The sequence below is a fragment of the Anthonomus grandis genome, chromosome 1 (assembly GCF_022605725.1).
Source record: "Anthonomus grandis grandis chromosome 1, icAntGran1.3, whole genome shotgun sequence".
Lineage (NCBI taxonomy): Eukaryota > Metazoa > Arthropoda > Insecta > Coleoptera > Curculionidae > Anthonomus > Anthonomus grandis.
Window position 1 is genome coordinate 23,017,696 of NC_065546.1, and position 22,190 is coordinate 23,039,885.

At 33.2% G+C, this 22,190-nt stretch overlaps 1 protein-coding gene and 1 non-coding gene across 3 annotated transcripts in view; one reads left to right on the top strand and one right to left on the bottom strand.

The window, feature by feature from the left end:
* The window catches only part of LOC126749069 (uncharacterized), a 251,533-nt gene that overhangs the window by 219,278 nt on the left and 10,065 nt on the right, over nucleotides 1–22,190 (bottom strand). Inside the window, exons 2-3 of one of the 2 annotated variants that reach the window (XM_050458862.1) lie at nucleotides 12,598–12,778; nucleotides 3,936–3,981 (exon numbers count right to left, since the gene is read on the bottom strand). The gene's annotated coding sequence lies outside the window, so the exon portion shown is untranslated. The remainder of the gene's footprint in view (nucleotides 1–3,935; nucleotides 3,982–12,597; nucleotides 12,779–22,190) is intronic. The other variant, XM_050458794.1, reaches the window with a different exon arrangement.
* Trnap-ugg (transfer RNA proline (anticodon UGG)) lies at nucleotides 1,336–1,407 on the top strand. Its single transcript has one exon. It is a non-coding gene; the product is annotated as a tRNA-Pro (tRNA).

A 22,190-nucleotide genomic window follows, 5' to 3' on the forward strand; every position in this document is an offset into this window, starting at 1 on the left:
CTAGTATTTGTGTATTTCTGTACATATTTATTTAGTATTAGTTTAGTCCGCCTTAACTTTTAAGACCTATATTTAGGATAGAATAAGATACAATTAGTTATAATAGATGTAAAAGAGTGTATTTTACTCTAAGTAAATGAATGTCAGTTTCAAAAGTAAAAAAAAATCAAATCGATCTATTACGAAAAAAATATGCACGGGAAGAAAGTAGAAAATTTGCACCTTGCAAAGTCATTAGAAGACATACTAGTGATATATGTTAAGTGTAAAGTAATTTTAATAGACTTACAGCTACAGGATAAAGAAATAAACACAAAAGGAAATTGTTTGAAACTTGTTAGTGTGTAGATTATAACCAATCCGAATTAAAGTAGTAAAATTAGATAATGTAGTCTTGAAAATTATTATCAAATGTATACAAAAACACAAGTGAGAAATTTCCAAAAAGTCAGCAATAGCCAATGACCAATTAAAGAGGTATTATACAGTGCTTTCCTTTCAAAACGAACTACCCTTAATACCTTAAAAACCCTTTACAAACTTTAAAAAAAAAATAATTTAGTTATACAGGAAAAAGTGGATTCTAGCGTTAAATAAAATTCTGGCCCTCCAGTTAACCTCACTTTGATGTGTTAAATCGAAACTGGAAGAAATAGAAAGAAAGCATAAAATTGAACTTCTCATTCAATCACACAATTAAACTTCCCTTTTGGCATATCAAAGTGACGTTAGCTGGAGATGAATAGATGAATAGGTGATTAACAGAACTTTAACATTCATTCATGGGCTGTGTTAAAATGAATTATGTTTTATTAAAAATTATGTGTTCACTTATTGACCTTTTAAAAAAAAAATTCGGAACTAAAATCCTGACTTGAAAACCTGAGACAAGTTTTATATTCCAATAACATCTATATTATACGATTGACGAACAGAGAACATACCATATATGAGAATTTGCCATTTTATAATATTTTAATTAATGTCGTAAAATTTTATTTTACGTCTTCGTCATAATTTTCTAAAATGTTTTAAATATAAAATCTACAGTTATATTTTGGAAAAAATCACTCTTTGATTTTTTCCATACATTAAAAATTCCCCATCAAAAACCTAATATGTAAAATTTAAAAGTATAAGTACAATCATTATCTTAAATCTATGTACTTCAGTGATGTTTTCAAAAATAAAATAATAATTTAATCACGAATTGACTAGAAATATTTAATCAAATCTCGAAAATATAAATCAAAACGATTGAAATTGTATTCAGGTATATGCGAATTACTGATGCAATGTGAAAGTTGTATTTTTTTACAAAATGTTAAGTATATCGGCTCAATGGTCTAGGGGTATGATTCTCGCTTTGGGTGCGAGAGGTCCCGGGTTCAAATCCCGGTTGAGCCCAACTTTTTTATTAGTATCAATCGTTCAAATCCCGGTTAAGCCCAATTTTTTTACTAGTATCAATCGAATACAGCGTGGAATAAATACAAAAAAGAGGCTAATCCGACGATTTTTTTTTAAATCTATGATACTTTAATTCTATTTTTAACGAAAGGCAGTTAAGTAAAAACAATCGCAATATTAACTTCATAGTCGTAAACATAGCTGAAAGCGATGACACAAGCCCTAAAATCTTAGCGAATAAAATGAGTTGTTTGTTGACCTCGTTTTAAAATTCGTAGATGATTTTCATTTAATATGTAAAAAAGCATTAGTACAAGTTACCTCATTAAAGCTAATCAAAAGTCTATTACTGCATAAATCTAGCTAAGAAGCATAAAATAATAATAATAATAATAATAGTAAAAAATAATAGTATATTAATAATAATAATAATTATTATTATTATTATTAAAAACGTAAAATTAAATTATTACACTGCACAAAGCCATATTAAATATGAAAATCCTAGGGACAAATTCGGATAGGATCTTTCTTATGAATATTCTTAACTTCGTTATTATTGGAGCTACAAAATCGTTCGAAGGCAAACTAGTAGTATTTTTTCCACTGAGTACGCTGGTGACAATGAAATAAAAATCGAACAACGCGTTCGAGAGTTATGTCACAAAATTCTTTTTTTTTAATGTAACATCGAGTATTCAAAATTCTGAATCTAGTAAATTGAATTCTAAATAAAACTTCTCATATGATCTTTGACCCAAAAAAAACTAAGATCAAAAATAACTAATTGACAGTTTTATATCCAGGGTGATTCATTAAGAATGGGCAATCTCTAGACTGGAGATACTTCACACAAAATATGGCGATTGAGCATGTCTTATACAAATGTTGCAGGTTTACGAGATACAGAATATTTAAAGTTGAAATTTTAATTTGAAATTTCTTAATAATTTTATGATTTTAAGCAGTATCATCTTGAAAATTGGCGACTTTATGTGTTTTGACATAAAAATTACGAATTTTGTGGTAAATTTAGCATTATTTGTACAGGGCGTTAGTTACACCCTGCTACTTAGGTAAATTGCAACATTTCAGCAATCATGCAACATTGCAACAATCTTTTTTGCCTAATCAGTTATGGCTTAAACTAGAAAATCTAAAAGGCAGTTCAATTTTGAATAAAAAAGGTACTCTCGTTTATTTCATATAACTCTATCAGTTTTTAAGTTATTTGCATTTTAAACATTCAGCGTAAAAAATCCTAAGCCACCGTTATTCCATTGGCTTAATAGGAATTTATTCTTTTAAATTACTACTATACTGGGTAATAATAGTAAAGATAACAAATAACAATCAGTAGCAATATTAAAAGAAAACTTCAAAGTAAATGCTCAAAGTGCCCGCCTTCCACTTCAATACACTTTGTAAGGCGTCTCCTTAAAGATCTTTGAATATTTAACAACATTTGTCGATTATTTTTGATAATAATTTGTTTTATTTTTTTCATAAAGTAGATTAGATTTATCTTTCACTCTATCACAATAACAGTAAACCGTCTTTTACCACATATTAGGTAATTTTAAAAGTAGGTTAAATGTGCCAATTTTATAAGCTATTAGCCAGATTGCCGTACAATTTTTTAGTCCAATATGAGGGGTCAAAGTTGAGGTATTAAAAATAAAAATAAGTAATACTTCATTTTAGAATAGTTCATTTTCTTTAGTTTTCTTCATTTTAGATGTTCTATTAAATGTTTTAGCTGTTTAATGTAATGTTTCTCTTTGATCAGTAAGATGGCTATTCTAAACTGCAAAGCTAAAAAAAAATCAAAAAAATATTTATTTTTAAGGCATGACAATCGAAAATCTGATCCAAGAGTAGGATTTTGGGGACTTCCACTATATGCCGAGTGCCAATATCTCGAAAACCATCGATTTTTTACATCCCCTTGAGTCATCTCGTTGACGTTCCGGACACCGTATACGTCTACTTAAACATATAGTATACAACAAGTATATACTGATAATTTGTTTTCTGTCAATGAATCTGTTCAAATGTATAATAATAAATATTTATGTGATTTGATATGCATTTACATAATATACTTAGAATTTTTTTTTTTGTAATCAGGCCAACTCCATCCCAACAACACACCGAACGGCCCATATCCGCTCCACAAATCGTATATATTGGCATAAAATGGGACAGGAATAAAGTAGCAAAAAATTATTGGCAACATTCGGACCGAAACAGGGGGACAATGGTAACGAAAACTGTGACAAACAACCGTGAACCATAATTCGGCTAAAGCCCTATAGAGAGGAAGGACACCGGGCATTTTAATCCCTTAATAGGTTCAGCAGAAAGGTGGACTCCGCTATTATTATATAAAGACCAATGTGAAGGTCCTCTTTTTTATATTATTTCACAATAACCGAGAGATTTACCATTTTGATCCGATTTTGATATTTGCTCGCAAATAGCAAAGAATATAGATGGATAGCGAATCTTGCACATAAACTTACCCTTTTCTGATAAATTTCTAGTCGCCTTCGCGGCATCGTTCCCAGTCTGAAAAAAAATAATATATAAATTTTAAAATGTTTTTGCTATGCTTTTCTTATTGGTGTTGCATGTAAAACGGCCGTTAAAAAAGTCTGTAGCAGACGTAATAGGTTAACAAATTACAATTAAAGCGGTAATAAGGGCCCTGAAAATTGTTTGCCTCTTTATGTCGTTTAATTATGCAGTAATGGGTCTCGTACAGAATTTTTTGATATTAGAACTTTTACGATTCTAGAATGGAACTAGTTATTTTTGTCGCTAGGCCAGCTATCGATTTTATTTCTTTTTAATGTTCTTTTTATGTAAGAAACATTTAGTTTATGTTTCTTGAAACTATCATAAACTTGTTTTTTCCGTATGACCACTATATTGGACTTTTCGGCATCAGGTAAGGCAAGAACTAACTGTGAGTTTAATAATAATTTTCTCTATTTATTTCAAAGTTTTTTTAATATATTTATGCAGTGGTGGAAGAGCATGGACTATTTCGGATGATGATCATATTTGTTTACGGAATAATTTAGAATATAAATATTAAATTCAATGCAATATATTCGAATAAATTACAAGTATAATTATAGTATCAAATAACTGTGTGTACTTAAAAAAGTTGAGATACTCCGTAAGACGGGAAGCAGAACAAAGAAAGATGGTACCAGCCGAAACGTGTTTCTGCTTTTTGGCTTCTTCTAAAACTAAAGAAAAAAAAAACTAAAGAAAAAAACATAAGGGATCACGAACAGGAGCTCTCCGTGCTATCTTTAATTTTTTGAAATTATATTTTATATATCATAAATTAATAATAAAAACTTACCATCTCCGTTACCTATGATAACAATTAATTCATCTAAAATATATTAATGATTATTTACCTTATTTTCCCATAACTGTTTATATCAATATTTATTGAAAGGTATGCCAAAAAAATTTATCGTAAAAATAAATGTGAGAATTTAGAGACTTCATAAAACTTTTTTTTAATACTGGAATTTCTTTAATTTCCTTTGGTAATAAATTATAGTAATCGTGAGGCAAAAAAATTGCAGAATGCATGCCTAGACCGTGACAATCTTCGGCAATGTTTGCAAGATTTTTCCCTTCAAATTGTTAAACTTGTGTCTTAATCTTTTTTCCTTAAGTATGTTCTACGTTCTTCCCGTTATAATTTTTTAACCAGATATATTCGGATATTTCTAAAAATCTACTTATTGAAACTTTATAGAATTTATATTAACGTGTTAATTGTTAAAGGTGGTCGGAAAGCAAGGAAAACATTCAATATCTCGTAATTTTTTTTTAAATCGCTCGGACTCGTCGATTTTATTTTTCTTTTGAGCCATATTTTGCGAAAAGCAAAATTTTATACAGGGTGTCTTAAAAAAGCTTTGCTAAAATCATTTTTTTTAGAAATTGCAACCCATTTTTTTAACTATATTTTTGAATTGCCCTTAAAATTCTAAACATTTTTCATGTAGCATGTGCTGTACCCAAATCCAAGGGTTTTGAAGTTATTCTCATTCAAAATTTGAAAATTCAATATTTCGGCATAGCTCCATAGTAGACTTTAGATTTATGACACGCTAAACAAAAGAATAACTAATGGCAATACTTATTATCGTTGACAGTTGTGTGTGTATTTTCGTTTTTTTAACACTAAATTAAATTAATATGCGCCTGATGGCTGGCTACGGTAATTGAGTTTGAGCGAATCAGAAAGTTTTTGAGTTATTTAGCTAAAATACCCCAATTTCATTGCAAAAATACCCCAATCGTCCGCCAATTGACAATTAGCAAGATTGAGCAGAAGTTTAGTCAATTCGGTCATGTAAGAGACGTTCCTAGATGTGGTCGTCCTCAAGTTGATGAAAATACGCAGCAGTTTTATTGGTGGTTCAAGATATTTAGCATGTATCATCTAGGCGGGTAACAAAGGACATGGATATTCGAAAAACAAGTGTTCTTAAAATACTACAAACGAATAAATTTTGTTAAAATATTTTTTGTTTATATTTCCTTTTTGGTTTTTTTTGTTATTTTTTTTATGAACTTCATCAAAATTTATTTATTTTTATATTTTCTGTAATTGGGTGACCTGTTGAAAATATATGACTATTTATGTTTGATGTTATAAGGATCTCCTGGTCATGCGATAGACAGCCGGGTGTATAAAAAGAGTTATTTCATCTATGAGTAATTTATTGGGTACAAAAGTAAGTTCCATCTCTGATGACTTTTTACAAGATTAAACTACTTAGATACCGGTAAAAGCATTGAGGTTTTATGCTAAGGTTGTTTACACACTCAGAGTTGTAACGAAACAAGCAGATACATATGAATGACTAACATCTATGAATAAAGATGTACTGTAGTAAGTAACACGTGCTAAGGAAGGCCTTCAAAAAAAGGGAAAATTCAACTCGGGCAAAAACTACATCGAGATAGAAATCGATGTAGTTTTTGTCCAAATAAAATGAGCTATGTCCATGAATTGAATAACCTAAGAAGTAAAAATCTAAATTAAGGATTGTTACACAACATACAATCGATATAACATGTTGAAAGAAGTACGTACTTAAGAGCTAATGCTGAAGAAGACAAATTCTTACGACCTAAATTCGAGATATTATTTATCTTCAAAGTCTTCCTCGACAGGATATTGAATAGGTAACGGGCACACTTTGGTAACCGCACGCTTAATCGCACCATTACTAGTTTGAACACTGACCACCCGCACTATTCCGTCCATTCCAGGGTGCAGACTGACGATTCTACCCTTCTTCCAATACATGGCGAGCAGATTATCTTCCTTTAACAGAACGAGTGAACCAGTAAATCAGACTGCTTCCAGCCGGACTTCCATTTATATCTTTGATGGAGGGTGTGCAAAAACTCGGCAGACCGTCTAGTCCAAAAATGTTGCGACATTTTTTGAATGTGGTGATATCTGGAGAGACGGTTGTCAGCGACGTCCGGTACATCTAGCTCGGGATGCTTGTTAAGAGGGCGACCAATCAAAAAATCGCCGGGCGTCAGCGCTTCCAAGTCATTTGGATCATCACTTGGCGCGATGAGAGGCCGAGAGTTTAATATGGCTTCGATTTGTACAAACAAGGTGTAAAATTCCTCGTAACCGAGGGAAGAATTTGTAATAACTCTTTTAAGGTGCTGCTTTACAGACTTTACTAAAGCCTCCCACAAACCACCAAAATAGGGAGAATGAGAAGGCATGAAGTTCCACTGAATCATATTATTTTTAATAAAATCCTGGAAAGCCTTGCCTTTTAATGAGAGCTTTAAATTCGTTGTTAGCCCCAATGAAGTTCGATCCATTAACGGAATATAGATTGTTGCATAAACGTCGGCGGGCAGTGAAACGAGTAAAAGCAGCAATGAAACATTGATTGCTAAGCTCAGTGGCCAACTTCAAATGCAGCACTGCTTTGGTCGCTAAAGGAACAAATAGACAAATATAAAATTTTAGAATTCTTTTATTCTTAAATTTGGAATTTTTTAGCAGAAAAGAGCATCTATAGTCCACGACAGTGTCATGAAATGAGTAAGAGTCTAACGAAGAAAATGTCGCTTGAGCACCAGGGTGTACATTTCTACGATAAGGGCGGATAAGGGATACTTATATGGATGCAACATAGGGTGCTTATAGTTATAATCCGTTTTGGCACGATTCAAGCGTCCACCTACTCGCAAAATACCATTCTTGTCCAGAAAAGGATTGAGAGCGTTTAATTTGCTATTAACTCTAATAGCTCCATTACGTCTTAGACAATATATGTCTTAAGGCAAGGTGCTGGCTTGAACTAGCTTTATAAGACAATTAATACTCTCACAAATCTCGTTATGGGATAGGGGACTTATACATTTATGATTTTTAGGATTTAAATTATGGTAAAATCTCAAACAGTAAGAAATCACATTGATAAGTTTAGATAAGGAGGAAACTGTTAAACAAATCTGTAAAGTGAAATCTTCCTCTGTTTTTGAAACAAACACAAGTGACTTTAGATTACTTTCTACGATACATGAATCCTTTGTGTTTTGTCGAGCAAAGTTGAAAATATAATTTTCAACCCGATGGCCAAAACTTGTGTTGTTTTGACAAAAATTCGGGCCATGCCGCCAGAAGTTATTACACTCCAATTCGACAGTACCTCATGCCTCTAGACACGATAAGATGTCTGCAGGATTTCGTGATGAAACTATATGAAACCAAGAGTTAAGCTATGTCATTTGCTGAATTTCGGCAATTCTATTGCAAACAAATGCCTTCAAATTTCATGGTTCTATACTCAACGAGCATAGGACAATGGACGAATCCGTCCAACAAAAGACTTTGCTTACAGAATAGTAAAGAGTTCCTAAAACCTTCTTTATTAATTTGGCTAAGAGATGTGCACCACAAAGCTCAAGCCTGGGTAGGGAAACGGCCTTCAAGGAAGCGACTCGAGATTTGGCGTAGAGTAGGTTGCAAGAGATTATTCCATCTGAATCCTCACATCGCATATATATAGACGCCATAGGCATTGATGGAGGAATCGGAAAAGCCATGAATTTGTATATTGACACACTTCCGTGAGGATGCTTGTCCAGGTATTTTAAGAGTATTAGTATTCAATAGTTAGTTGACAAAATTAGTCTAAATTTTAGAGAAATCATGAGGTACAGATGCATCCCAGGATATTTGAAGAAGCCACAACTTCTGAATAAGTATCTTTCCTTGGATGGTCAAAGATTTGGGATATTGTCCAAAGGATGGATCGTTTTGCCACAGAGTTTGAAGCATTATTTATACTTGACTTGTAAATAAATTTATCTGACTTTGAATCCCAGGCAATACCTAAGGTTTTGCAACTATGACCTTCAGCTTGGCTATTAATGAGGTACTCTATGTAGCTATGTATGTTATCATCAGTCAAGTTGGATAATACCTTGGGCTCATTCGATTCAAATTTTCTTAATTCAAATCCATATTCTAGTAAAATAGATGTCAAATTTGATCTTATTTTTATGAGGGCATTCAGGTCATTACTTCCTGAGTTACTTACTTACTAAGGCATCGTCGACATAAAAATCATCTGCTATGACATTGCTTTCCCTGGGAAATAGATCCATTTTGTCAATGGAAATTTGCTGCAGACATCTTGTAGAAAGAAAAGATGCACTGGCAGTACCATAGGTTACTGTATTAAGCTCAAAATGCTCCAAATCAAGATCAGGTGAATCCCTCCATACGATTCTTTGAAGCTTTCTTTGTTCAGTGGATTTGTCGATACATTTTGGCAATATCGCCCGTTAGCACATAATTATGCTCACGGAATTTAAGGATGACAGAAAAAAGATCACTTTGGACAGTGAGACCTACCATGGGAGCATCATTTAGTGAAATACCACTGGCGGATTTGGAGGAAGCATTAAACACTACTCTAAGTTAAGTGGTAGTGCTATCTACTTTTTCCACAGCATGATGTGGTAAGCAATAAATAGGCTTTCTGGGATCACTATTGGACTCAATTTTTGTCATACGCCCCAAGGGTTCATATTCATGAATAAATTGGGTATAAGGTGCCTTAAGTTCGGGTTTTCTTTGAAATTTTCGCTCAATAGCTTAAAATCTTTTAACAGCAGCATCTAGGGAATTGACAATAGTTGAATGATACTCCTTTAACGGTAAACTTACTTCAAATCTTCCTGAAATTTTTCCAGAAATAGTTTTGGCAAAATGACATTCACACTTAAGTTCTTCCTTAGACAATCTGTTATTGTTCTCATGAATGGGCTCATCTATCTTCCAAAATCTCTCAAGAGATTACTTTAGTTGGATGTCGATGGATAACGACAAATAAGACATGGGTCTAGTTAAATTGAGAGGAATTTGTATAGGGCCCGAAACAACCCAGCCAAGTTTAGTATTCTGAAGAATAAGTCCATTCTTCCCAAGTTTTACTTGGCCTGAAGAAATTAAGTCATAATACAAGCTAGTTCCCAGAAGCATATCTATCTCCGAAGACTGGAAATATGTGGGTTCTGCTAGAGCAATTTCAGTAGGAAGGCTAAACTTGGAAATGCTGAATGTTTGTTGAGGACATTTATCTGTTATCTTATCAATAACCAGAGCATAGAAATCAAATTTATGGGCTCTGTTTAGATCTTTAATAGTTAATAAAGATTTTTTATTGATGAAGGTGGTTCTTGATTGATTCCACATAAAGAGATATTAACCAATTGATTCAGATTTAAGGTTTAGTTTAACAAACAAATCTTTGGTTACTAGGTTCGATTGAGACCCACTATCTAGCAGGGCTATGCATGAAATAGGTTGAGAATTTGCATCATAAACATAAACTAAGGCTGTTGATAAAAATACAAAGGTATTTGGAGCGGAGTTTGCACAAGCCAGAGTATAATCAATCCTTAGCAATACTTTGTGCATTGTCAATATGGTCTGAGGGTTGACTCTCACAAAATAAGCTCTTTTTCCTGGATACATCAGAAATATATTGATGATTTTTCTGATATAAAAGAGGGTTCAAGTACATACCTTTAGATCTGAATTACACTTTGACGATGTCAAAACAATGTTTCACTCTGACAGCTTTTAGTTTGGGTGTGGAGAGCCGTTTAAGGCTTATTTATTAAATTGGATTAACATTAGCTGTAGGGTCAGTAGCCTTGGATTAGGAAAATAGTGCAGCAAATAATGATGCTTGCGATTACAAGTTCTAGAAACATACTTGGATTTACAATTTAAAGCGAAATGTCCCAGACGCAGGCATAGTTTAAGCCTTTTGGCGTCATTATGACGCTCGTTTAAAGATAGACTACGAAAATCTTTACAAGCATAAGCAAAGTGATTGTTTTTACAAATAGGGCATTTGTTTTCAAAAACGTATGAGTAAATGCTTTTGTGGTGGCATGATGTTTATAAACATTTGTATCAGGCTTGTTGGGTATTTTATATTCAATAGACCCCATTAAGTGATAACGCTCTGTAAGAAAAGATGTAAGATTTGAAGTCGAAGGCCTATCAGTATTTTTTTAACAGATTTCCCATTGCCTACGAGTAACTTGGATTAAGTTTAATGTTAAAATAAATTAGAGGTGTATTCCAATCATTTACATTTTCTCCCAAATGTGTTAAACATCTACAATGTTTTGAGAAACTGTCAAGAAATTTTTTTATGCTAGAATGATTGCCATCTTTTAGAATGGGTAAATTGAAAATTGCTTTTATGTGGGCATATAAAATTTGCCAAAGCCTTTTTGTTCTCATACCTTTCCTTTAGCAAATTCCAGGCAACCAAGTAATTGCTATCTGTTGCTGTTAGGGCGCTAATAATTTGTGCAGCATCTCCCTTTAGGGCAGACTGGATATAATAGATATTTTGCACAGTTAAAGACATATTTTTGTCTATAAGGGCCTCAAAGGTTTCAAAGAATTGGGTCCATGCTTCATATGAGCCTGAGAACTTAGGAATTGATAATGGAGGCAATTTGGTAGCAAAATTGTTAGAATTATTATTAATGGGGTTAATTTATTTAGGATTGTGATAAAGATTATCAACCTGGATAGGTTCGATTGATTGTAACATTTGCTTGGCCTTTAAAATTATTAAGAAATATCTTTCCTCAAAATCACTTCTGATCTCATCTTGATCATCTGCATCTAGCAGATTATGCATCAAGCACAGATCTTCAGTACCTGTCTGAATTTGTTCAAACTCTTTTAATGTGAATGTAGCAACATTTAAACGGCATTCAATTTGAACTAGGGTATCTGAGGTTAATGGAGTAGGTAAAGAGTTTAAGTATGTGGATAAACTAGTAAGTAAAGCTTTAAGTTGGCCTTTATTGCTTGTTTAAGAAAGTTTAGTTCAGCTTTGGTTTTGGCTAAAAGCTCTCCTTGGGTTAAAGCTTCAGCCATTTTGAATAAGATATTGTTTAGCGGAAATTCTTTTTAAATCAAAACAGTGCAAGTGATAGTCAGCCAGAGGCTCAATACGCAATATTTCAGATAACTATTTGTATTTTAATAATAATATGAAATGTGAGAAGAAATTGAATAATAAGAAATGAATCAATTTTTAGGATCCAAGATTCAAATTATAAGACCAAAAACGAATTATTAAAAGATTTGAAAATCATCATCAACGATATGGGTTTAAGGATAAGTAAACACTCTGTATATAAGGGGTAAAGAGTAGGTTAAGCAAAATCTGTCTCTATATAGGGTATACAGAATAAATTCCATAAAATATCTGTGTGTATCTAATGTCTATGGAGTAAATTCAGTAATAATATCTGTACATGAGGTCTACCGAACAATTTTATCAAAACTCTGCATATAAGGTTTACAGAGAAAATTCACCCGCAATTAAACAAAAAAGTAATAAGGTTAAAAAATGTGAAGTATGAAAGTGTGAAAATAAAGTTAGAAGAATCTAAGGTTTACTAGAGTTAAAAAGTTTAAAAGACCAGCTTAGACAAATCTAGGCCAATAAAACAACTCAACAACTCAAACGTTATGGTAACGTTTTAGTTCGTTTAGCTTCATAAGTAATATTGTATGGGGTTTGCTGGCTTTCAAATAATTTTTGGCAAAAAACTAACCTTGTTTAGCGGCTACAAACTGTTCGGCTGCTGCAGCAACAGGAGACACATAACATTTCAGGCTGGCTGGATCGAGGACATCCATTCAAAACACGCATTTTACACTTTAATTCGACTGCGAAGGACCATTTTTATGTGTGATGTTATAAGGATCTCCTGGTTATGCGATAGACAGCCGGGTCTATAAAAAGAGTTCTTTCATCTTTGAGTCATAATTTATTGGGTACAAAAGTGAAGTTCCATCTCTGATCATCACTGATCTCTGATCACTTTTTACAAGTTTAACCTACTTAGATACCGGTAAAGGCATTGGGGTTTTGTGCCAAGGTTGTTTACACACTTATAGTTGCAACGAAACAGGCAGATCAACGCTCTGTATTTTACAAAGCTGGAAAACAATAATCCGCTGCAAGCGTACCATTGTCATGTTTTGACAGGGGTCTAAAATAGTCCGCGAGCTTAATTAAAGACTGCATATTGCGGCTAGGCAACAGGCTTCGCAAATACATTTACAACTTCTAACAATTTATTTATTTATTATTATTATAAATACCACCCTTTTAAGATGCAAGTTTATCAACTCTTGGAAGGAGACTTTGAGAGGCGCCTTTAAGTTGGCGCCTTGCGTTGTTTTAATCAAGATGATTTAAAACAACGCATCAAGAAATATATCGAATAACGCCCGAAATGATTCAAAATGTGCAGCAGGAATTTGTATACCGATTAGGCTATTGTCAGTTGACTGACGAGGGACATTTCGAACATTATTTGCTGAAATAAAATTATTTTTAAGTTGGTTTTCGATAGAATAAAACCTTTTAGAAATTATTTTAATTTTCCTTTTCTTCATTGCCGTTTTTCAATGTTTTAAATTATAAATGAGAATAACTCCAAAACGCTTGGACTTGGGTATAACACATGCTACATGAAAAATGTTAAGAGTTGTTTCCAAAAATGCAATAAAAAAATTAGGTTGTAATTTGAAAAAAAAAATTGAGAAAGTTTTTTTGAAACACGACCAACCTGTATTATTATTATTATATATTATATATATGATTATTATACGTTATTAATATATACATGAAGATATTTAATTATTTTTGTAGAAAATCCGTCTTTTCTCGAACAATTATTAATTATAATTCTTATTTTTTCTGTATTAGTTTCTTCATCTATATATTGATTTAAAAAATATATATTATTCCTTATATGATCATGGAATAATATATGTAAAATTTGAAATTAAATATGGAGTTGTTCGCTCCGGGTTAGAACATTTAAAACTTGCCTTCCAATAGACTACTTTAGCCAGATTATAATTTATTAAAATTTAGTTTTTTAATTAACTGATCATTTAGAGTAGTTAGTTAGTAGAGCTATATTTTTTATTTTCGTTTTGAGAAATGAATTATTATAGGTAAGTGATTTTTCCGCTACCTTTTATTGCTTATAATATATACCTACATAAAACTAATACATCACAGATAGGTTCAATTTCAAAAAGATACAAGTGATGTCGTGATGTGTGAAAATCGGTAAAGTGAAAACATTCAATACTAGATGCCATCGTAACTTAGAATATTGAAAGGCTAGAATTAGTAAACAACAACTTTGTTTACTAATAAAAAACTAACTAATAATTTAATAATGAAAACATATATTCATTTATACATAAGCATTTAGCATCAGAGATGTTGCAAGCCAACAAACTGCCCATAGTTCCATGGCAATGCTAATTCAAGCCTTTCAATGTTCTAAGACTAATCTCTTGTTTCATACTTAGTTTAATACAGAGGATTTATGGGAAAACAATACGAAATGCAACTTTATTATGAGAATAGAGTCCATAAAGCACGCAATAAAGCAAAGGAAAATTCTAGTATTATTAATGAACTAATGAGTAATTCCTTAAAGTCGGGTGAATTTCCAGTCAAAGCAGATAATCTTCATCAATTGTACTGCTCAGTAGCAAGACTCAAAAATAAATCCTCAAATAAATCCCCTATCGTATACTCATAATTTCTCTATACAGTAATCGTTTTATTTGACACATACTGATCAACAGAATTCACATAAATAAAATAAATCTACTTTATAATGAAAATATAAATCAAGAACTTTTAAACAGAAATAATGATGATTTTATAAATAAAACTGCTATTAATTTGTCAGATAGAGTTTTATCTGATACAGAAAAATTTGTTTTTTCTAAAAGTCTCAATTACTCAAAAAATTCTGCCTAAATTAAATATCATTTCAGCTATAGAAAACGCAACGAAAGACTTACCAAGGCATCAACAAGATGAATTTAGAATTAGGACAAAGATAGAAATTGAAAAACCAATTAAAATTAAACAAAATTTAAACTCTTTAGAATTAAAAGCTTTAAAGATACTTAAATCTGATAACACTATTAAAATACTTCCAGCTGATAAAGGCAATGCTACTGTTCTTTTAAATGTTAACACTTATTAAAAAATAAATTAAATCTATTAATTAATTATGGTAATTATCCTTAATTATCTAAAGATCCTGCAGAAAAAATTGAAAGTTAAATTTATTATTTACTCAAAAAACATAAAACCCAATTTTCTGATACTGATAGGTTTAAATTAACTCCACATAATAGTAAAACATCACATTTTTATGGTTTGCCAAAAATACATAAAATAAATATTCCTTTAAGACCTATAGTTAGTAGCATAAATTCACCTACTCTTGCAAAATATCATTTTAATATCTAAACTCCATACACTAATAATTCTGATTCCTATAATAATTCTGATTCCTACATTAAAAATTCTCAACACTTTTTGAAAAACTTTCTATAATTTCTTTTAACCCTCATTATCTATTGGTTAATTTTTGACTTTTGGACGATTGGAAATTTTTGACGTAAGTCTTTTTACTAATGTTCCAGTTGACAAAACTTTAAATATTGTTAAAAATAAATTCGAGAATTAAAGAACGTACAACACTAAGCGTTAATACAATTTTAGAACTTTTTGTCTAAAAGAGGATCGAAGTTATGGTTATTGAGATGTATGTGTCTAGCAAAATTAGATTTTATATTTGAAGGGCAAATATTGCGTTTTCTAGCCTTTTCGATCTCTTTACAATGTTCAGTAACACGAGGGGAGAATTTTCTACCGGTTTGGACGATATAAGAAACGCCACAGTTATCACTGGAGCAGTTTAGTTGATAAACACCCGATTTTTGGTCAGGAGGTACAGGGTCTTTCCCCATATATTGACCCCCCTCCTACAGGGATAATGCGAAAAGTTAAAAAAAAAATTGAATACAAAACTTTTGGGGTTTTACTTAAAATTTTTGAATCCCGATGTCAACATTTTTTTTTTCGTTTAGAAACGTCAAATTTTGACAGATGATCAGTTTTTTCTTATGGAACACCCTGTATATGACTTCATAGTTAAAAAGGTACGCTATCGCTATCATGTTCGGGCCTTTGTCTCCCTCAAATTGCCCATCAAAAATGTTGAATTTCTTTTTAGAACACCCAAATCATTCCATAGAAGATGCCAGAATTTACTTTGATCAATCGGCCAAAAAAATTTATTTAACTTTAAAAAAGTATAAATATTTTGCTTATCGAATTTTACCTGTTCAAACTTTTAAGTGTAGAGCAAAGAAATAAACGGGTGGAATTTTGTCAAGAGATGCTAGTGCTAAAAGAAGAAGATAATAACTTTTTTAAAAAAAATGTTGAGTGCACCTTTACAACCGCGGGCATTTACAATCGAAAAAATGTTCGCCGAAACCCCCGAATAACAAGGGAAATTAAGTTTCAAGGGCGGCAATCTCTACATGTATGGTGTGGAATTTTAAATGACCAGGTCATAGGACCTATTTTTTATAACGGCAACTTGACGGGAGAGAGATACCTAGAGATGCTTACTTTTCAAATTGAAGCTAAATTTGAAGATCTACCCATAAGGCAATACGATCAAATAATTTGGCATCAAGATGGTGCCCCACCGCATAATGTGTTACCTGTTTTGAAATTTTTAAATGAAAGATATAACCTGGATTGGACGAACTAGGCCAATTCGTTGGCCACCAAACAGTCCAGACCTGACACCTCTTGATTCATTTCTGTGAGGTTACCTTCAAAATAAAGTTTACGAACAGAGAACTGAAAATGTCGAGGAGCTCCGCAGAAATATTATTACCGCGATAGATGATATCAATCAAAATCATAGACAATTTATAAGGAATACAATACACAAAATTGAGCAGGATTATATAAACTGTATTGATAATGGTGGTGGTCATATAGAGCAGTTATAGTTATAATTACGTCTAAATTAAAGTTTAACAATTGTTAAAATAATGAATCCTTGTCAACAAAAAGATGGTAAATATCACCTTAGTAATAATAAATCTTCTGTTTTTATTGTTTCTACTCAATTCATTTATCTTAAAAAAAAACGCCTAACAATAACAATGCAGCGCTTACCAAGATCTTCAATATATTATTTTTTTAAAGTTTGGAGCCCGATATTTCCGAAACGGTTTAATAAAACATAGTTAAACTATATATATTTGAAATCAGAAAATTCGGCTATTTTTAACTATGAAGTCATATACAGGGTGTTCCATAAGAAAAAACTGATCATCTGTCAAAATTTGACGTTTCTAAACGAAACAAAAAAATGTTGACATCGGATTCAAAAATTTAAAGTAAAACCCCAAAAGTTTTGTATTAATTTTTTTTTCTAGCTTTTCGCATTATCCCTGTAGGAGGGGGGTCAATATATCGGGAAAGACCCTGTACTTTGTCCTTTGGGTTCACTATAAAAGATTTCAGAGTGTGTACGGTTTTAAAACTCGTATTAATAACGTGAGAGCTAAAAATGTTTTCTAATTTATGCGATATCGGACCCCAAAGTACCTCGTTACCACAAAGTCGGGTGTTTATCAACTAAACTGCTCCAATGATAACTGTGGCGTTTCCTATATCGGTCAAACCGGTAGAAAATTCTCCAGTCGTATTACTGAACATTGTAAAGAGATTAAAAAGGCTAAAAAACGCAATCTTTACCCTTCAAATATAAAATCTAAATTTGCTAGACACATAAATCTCAATAACCATAACTTCGATTCTCTTTTAGACACCAAATATTTACATCTCTGCCATAAAAGTAATAAACTAGGTTTACTAGAAATTTTAGAGATAAATAGAGCTATACAGAATAATGATATATAATATATATATACATGTGTCAATAATCAAATAAATCATTCATCCACAAACTTTTTTAATTTATTAAATTTTAATGCTAATTTATAAAGCCTTTTCATTCTCTCATATTAAATAAAATATAAATTAAAACATTTATATTTTATTTATATTAAGTCACTTCTAGTACCGCCATCTGTAGCCAACTTATTAAAGTCTATTTTTGCAAATTACAGGTCCTATATTTTAAATACCCTATTCTTTTGAAAATTTATATTGTTCTTTTGGTCTCAGTTTTTGTTTATATAACAATTATCGTAGTATTGCAATCATGTAATTTTAATGTTTGTGTAGATCCAGATTTAGTCCCATTCTCATGCATCTTAATGTAGGCTTTATGTCTTCAACGTCCAATTATGTATTTGTTAATTATTTAAGCTTTTTTATCATTATTGTAGATGCCACTTTTATTCTTTGTTAGTTGTTTTAACCTTTTGACCTTGCTGGAGGCACTATATCTTTAATATGTATTGACGAAAACCCTCAATTTGTGTAAGTAATTTTAATACCTTGTAATCCAACACTTTATCTTATAAGTTTCCTTGTTTCTTTATAGATCCCTGATGATGGACATGTTATATGTCCGAAACATGTAGGATTATTAATTTTTAAATAAATTTAGTGGAGGATGACCGAAGCATTTTTAGTTACCCATTGAAATTGTATAAAGTTATTTTGTATTCCCACAAATTATCTTTTATCCTTTTTTTGTGAATTATGGTGCATTTCGTTGAACTTTCGGCATGTTCTTGCTACAATTTTGTCACATATTCCATAATAAATAGATTCATCAAAACTTCATTTGAATAACTAATTCTTTCCATTTCAATTAATTTTTAGTTAACTATTTTAAAGAAACACCCACGTGTATTACTATTATTAATCAACTAAATGTAACTGTCAAACGTCAATAGCATCGCATTGTTTGATCATGACCTTTCATGGCAAATATGTCATAATATTCCGGTTTTTACAGAAACTTGCTTTTATTAGCTAAACTTAGCTAAAACTCCTGATGGCAAATTTTCAAAAAAAAAAAAAAATTTTGTTCTCTGTAAACGTCTAAGTTACCATCAATCACCCTCTATATTTATCGAAAATTTTGTATCTGAAATTATTAATTCATCTGATAAAAAACATAAAATATGGTCGAGATATATTGATGATATTTGTTCAATACATCACCATAACGACATAGATCTTATACATTTTTTAAATTACATTAACTCCAAAGAATCTACTATAAAATTTACTCTTGAAAAGAAGGCTGATAGTCAGCTTCATTTTCTTGATATTTTAATTAAAAAAATTTACAAAATGTTGAAACTAGAATTTACCGTAATCCATGAGTTTAACTAATATATATTTTAATTTTAATTCTTATCATCCAATAATGGTATAAAAAGGAGTGGTAAAAAGTTTATATCATTGTACAAACATTATTTGTAATAATCAATATTAACAATTGAACAAGATTTTATTAAAAATATCTTAATACAAAATAATTATCCCAAAGAATTTTTCAAAAATGCTTTAAAGAGTTTGATAATCCACGTATAAAATTAAATCAACCAACTTTTACGACAAATCTTATTTTACCATTTACACCAGGTTTTTCTGATAAAATAAAAAAAATTCCTAACAAATTTAACAGAAGAACTATTTTTAAATCATCATTTAAAAATCGCAAAACACATTACGATATTTACTAACAAAAACTAAACCTTTCAATGAAAATGAATTTAATAAAAATGTAATATACAATAAAATTCCTTGTACTTGTGGTAAATTTTTCATAGGTGAAACCTATAGACCATCACCAAAAAGAATTAATGAACATAAACCTTAAATAAAAAACAATGATTTTCAAAAATCCAAATTTACACAACATGAATTCGACAATAACAATAAAATAAACTCGAATGCTTCCTCAATTTTATCAAAAGAACCAATTTCAAAATTACATAAATTAAAGGAAAGTGCATTTATAATGTTAAATTAAGATAAATGCTTAGCTACTTATTCAGTGATTCTAATAATAGATGGATTCCTTTGCTAAAAAGAGAGATAAAACTGGGCATTCTCAACATTAATTAATAATATATGATTGAATTGAATTGTCGAAACAGTGGGCTGCCAAGGCAGTTGTGCATATAGTAGGTCTCCTGATGGACCCGTCATGCTCCACCGAGTGTTACCAGAGCCCAACGGCCTTAGAGAAACCGACTCTCTGGTCTGAAGGACTTAAAGTCACTCGGTACACTGAAAGTGTTACCCAAGTATTTGAACCTGGCGCTCGTGAGTGCTGGGCACTCCCCGACTACATGGTTAACGGTTTCATCCTCCTCACAGCACCATCGGCATTCCGGGTTGTCCGCAACACCGATAGTATGGAGATGGCTTTTTAAGTGCCAGTGACCGGTTAAAAGACCTGTCACTAGCCGAATTTCGCGTCTTTTTAGGCGTAGTAGATTTTTGGTGAGACAGGCGGGCCCTCTGCCTGTCTCACACCAGGGGACTCAGTCAATCTTCGGTGGGTCCACACACGCGGATCCCAGTCTGGCAAGAGAATCCGCTTCCTCATTACCTGCATGGTCTACGTGGCCAGGTATCCAGACGAGCTGGACCCTGCAGCCAACCTACACCAGTTTTTTCAGGACTTTTATGCTCTCTAGTACAAGCTTGGAGCTTACCTTTGCGGCCGTGATAGCCTTAATGGCAGCTCTGCTGTCAGAGCATATTGATTTTCTGTCCGCATTTTAATACAGCGAATACTTCGGTCTGGAAGACAGTGGCGTGCTTCCCCAACGAGTATGCCCTACTGGTATGTGGGATCCCACCACAAAGCCCTGATTTAGCTCTGTTATTCATTCTGGAGCCATCTGTATACCAGATGGTCCCCCTATTTAGCAATGCAGGTCTGTTGGAATGCTGCCACTCCTCTTTGCCTGCAATGTGCGTCACGAATCCCTCGCAGTCCACAGTCACTGGAGCCATGCAGTCACTGCCCATCAGAAGGAGAGGACATTCCTGTATGGCTCGTGACCAAATTTTTGCGTGACCGGTCTCGCCAGCACGTAGTTCGCCGAGGACGTATAGCCTGTACGCAGTCCTCATTGCCTCGAATTGCACAACGAGGTCCAGAGGCGGAAGGCTCAGCAGAGTCTCAAGCGCTCTAGTTGGCGCCGTTCCCGTGGAACCCGTTATGCTGAGACATACAAGACGTTGGACTCTGTCCAGTTGAGCACGAATTTTCGCTTTCTCCGTACATGGCCACCAAACGATAGTCCCGTATGTGAGAAGAAGTCTCACAATGCGCTAGTAGATCCAGTGGGGGGTCTTAGGAGACAGACCCCAGGTATTGCCGAGAGCCTGCCTGCAGGCCCATAGCGCGCAGGTGGCCTTCTTCATTCTGGTGTCTGCATGATCGTACCAGGAGAGTTTGGGATCTAACTTAATTCCCAGAAATCGAACTATTCTGGAGTAAAGCAGCTGCACGCCACCTAGATAAGAGATATAACAGGGGGCGTGCCAAAGTTACGTCTCCTCGTGAATAGTAGGAGCTCTGCTTTTATGGGGTTAATCCTGAGACCATATGTCCACCATACGCAGGGCTCTCATCATAGGGCCCCGCATTGAGACGGCTTCTTTCCTCGGGCAAAGGATTACCAGATCATCAGCGTAGGCCTGTGTGTATAGGCCAGCATTGTTTAAAAGATTTATTAGGCTGTCGACCACAAGGCACCACAAGGTAGGGGACAATACTCCTTCCTGCGGGCAGCCCCTAGCCGCCAACGTTTCGACAATCTCGTTGTTGAGCTGGGCAGATTCATGACGTTTCGAGAGCATGGCCTCTATGCAGCTAACCAAACAGGGTTCTGAGCCGCGGCTCTCGAATGCTTGGCAGATTAATGCGAAAGGGGTGTTGTCGAACGCCCCAATGTCTAGAAACGCACCTAGGCAGGCCTTGCCACTACCCAGAGCACGCTCCACCTTCCTCACGAGGTGGTGTAGGGCCAGGTCCGTGGATTTGCCCGATAGGCGTATTGGTGCGCATGCAGTGGTTTTTCGACCAGGATGCTTTTCTTAAGGTACCGATCAATCAGCCTCTCCATCGACTTCAGCATAAAGCTGATAAGGCTGATAGGTCGGTACGATTTGGGATCTGTAAAATCGCTTTTTCCGGGTTTCGGAATGATGACGACTTTCACTTGACGCCATAACTTTGGGACGTAACCCTGAGCAAGGGAGGTCCTGAATAGTCTGACTATGTGTGTGGTTAGTACTTCTAACCCGTTTTGCAAAAGGCATGGATATAATCCATCTATGCCC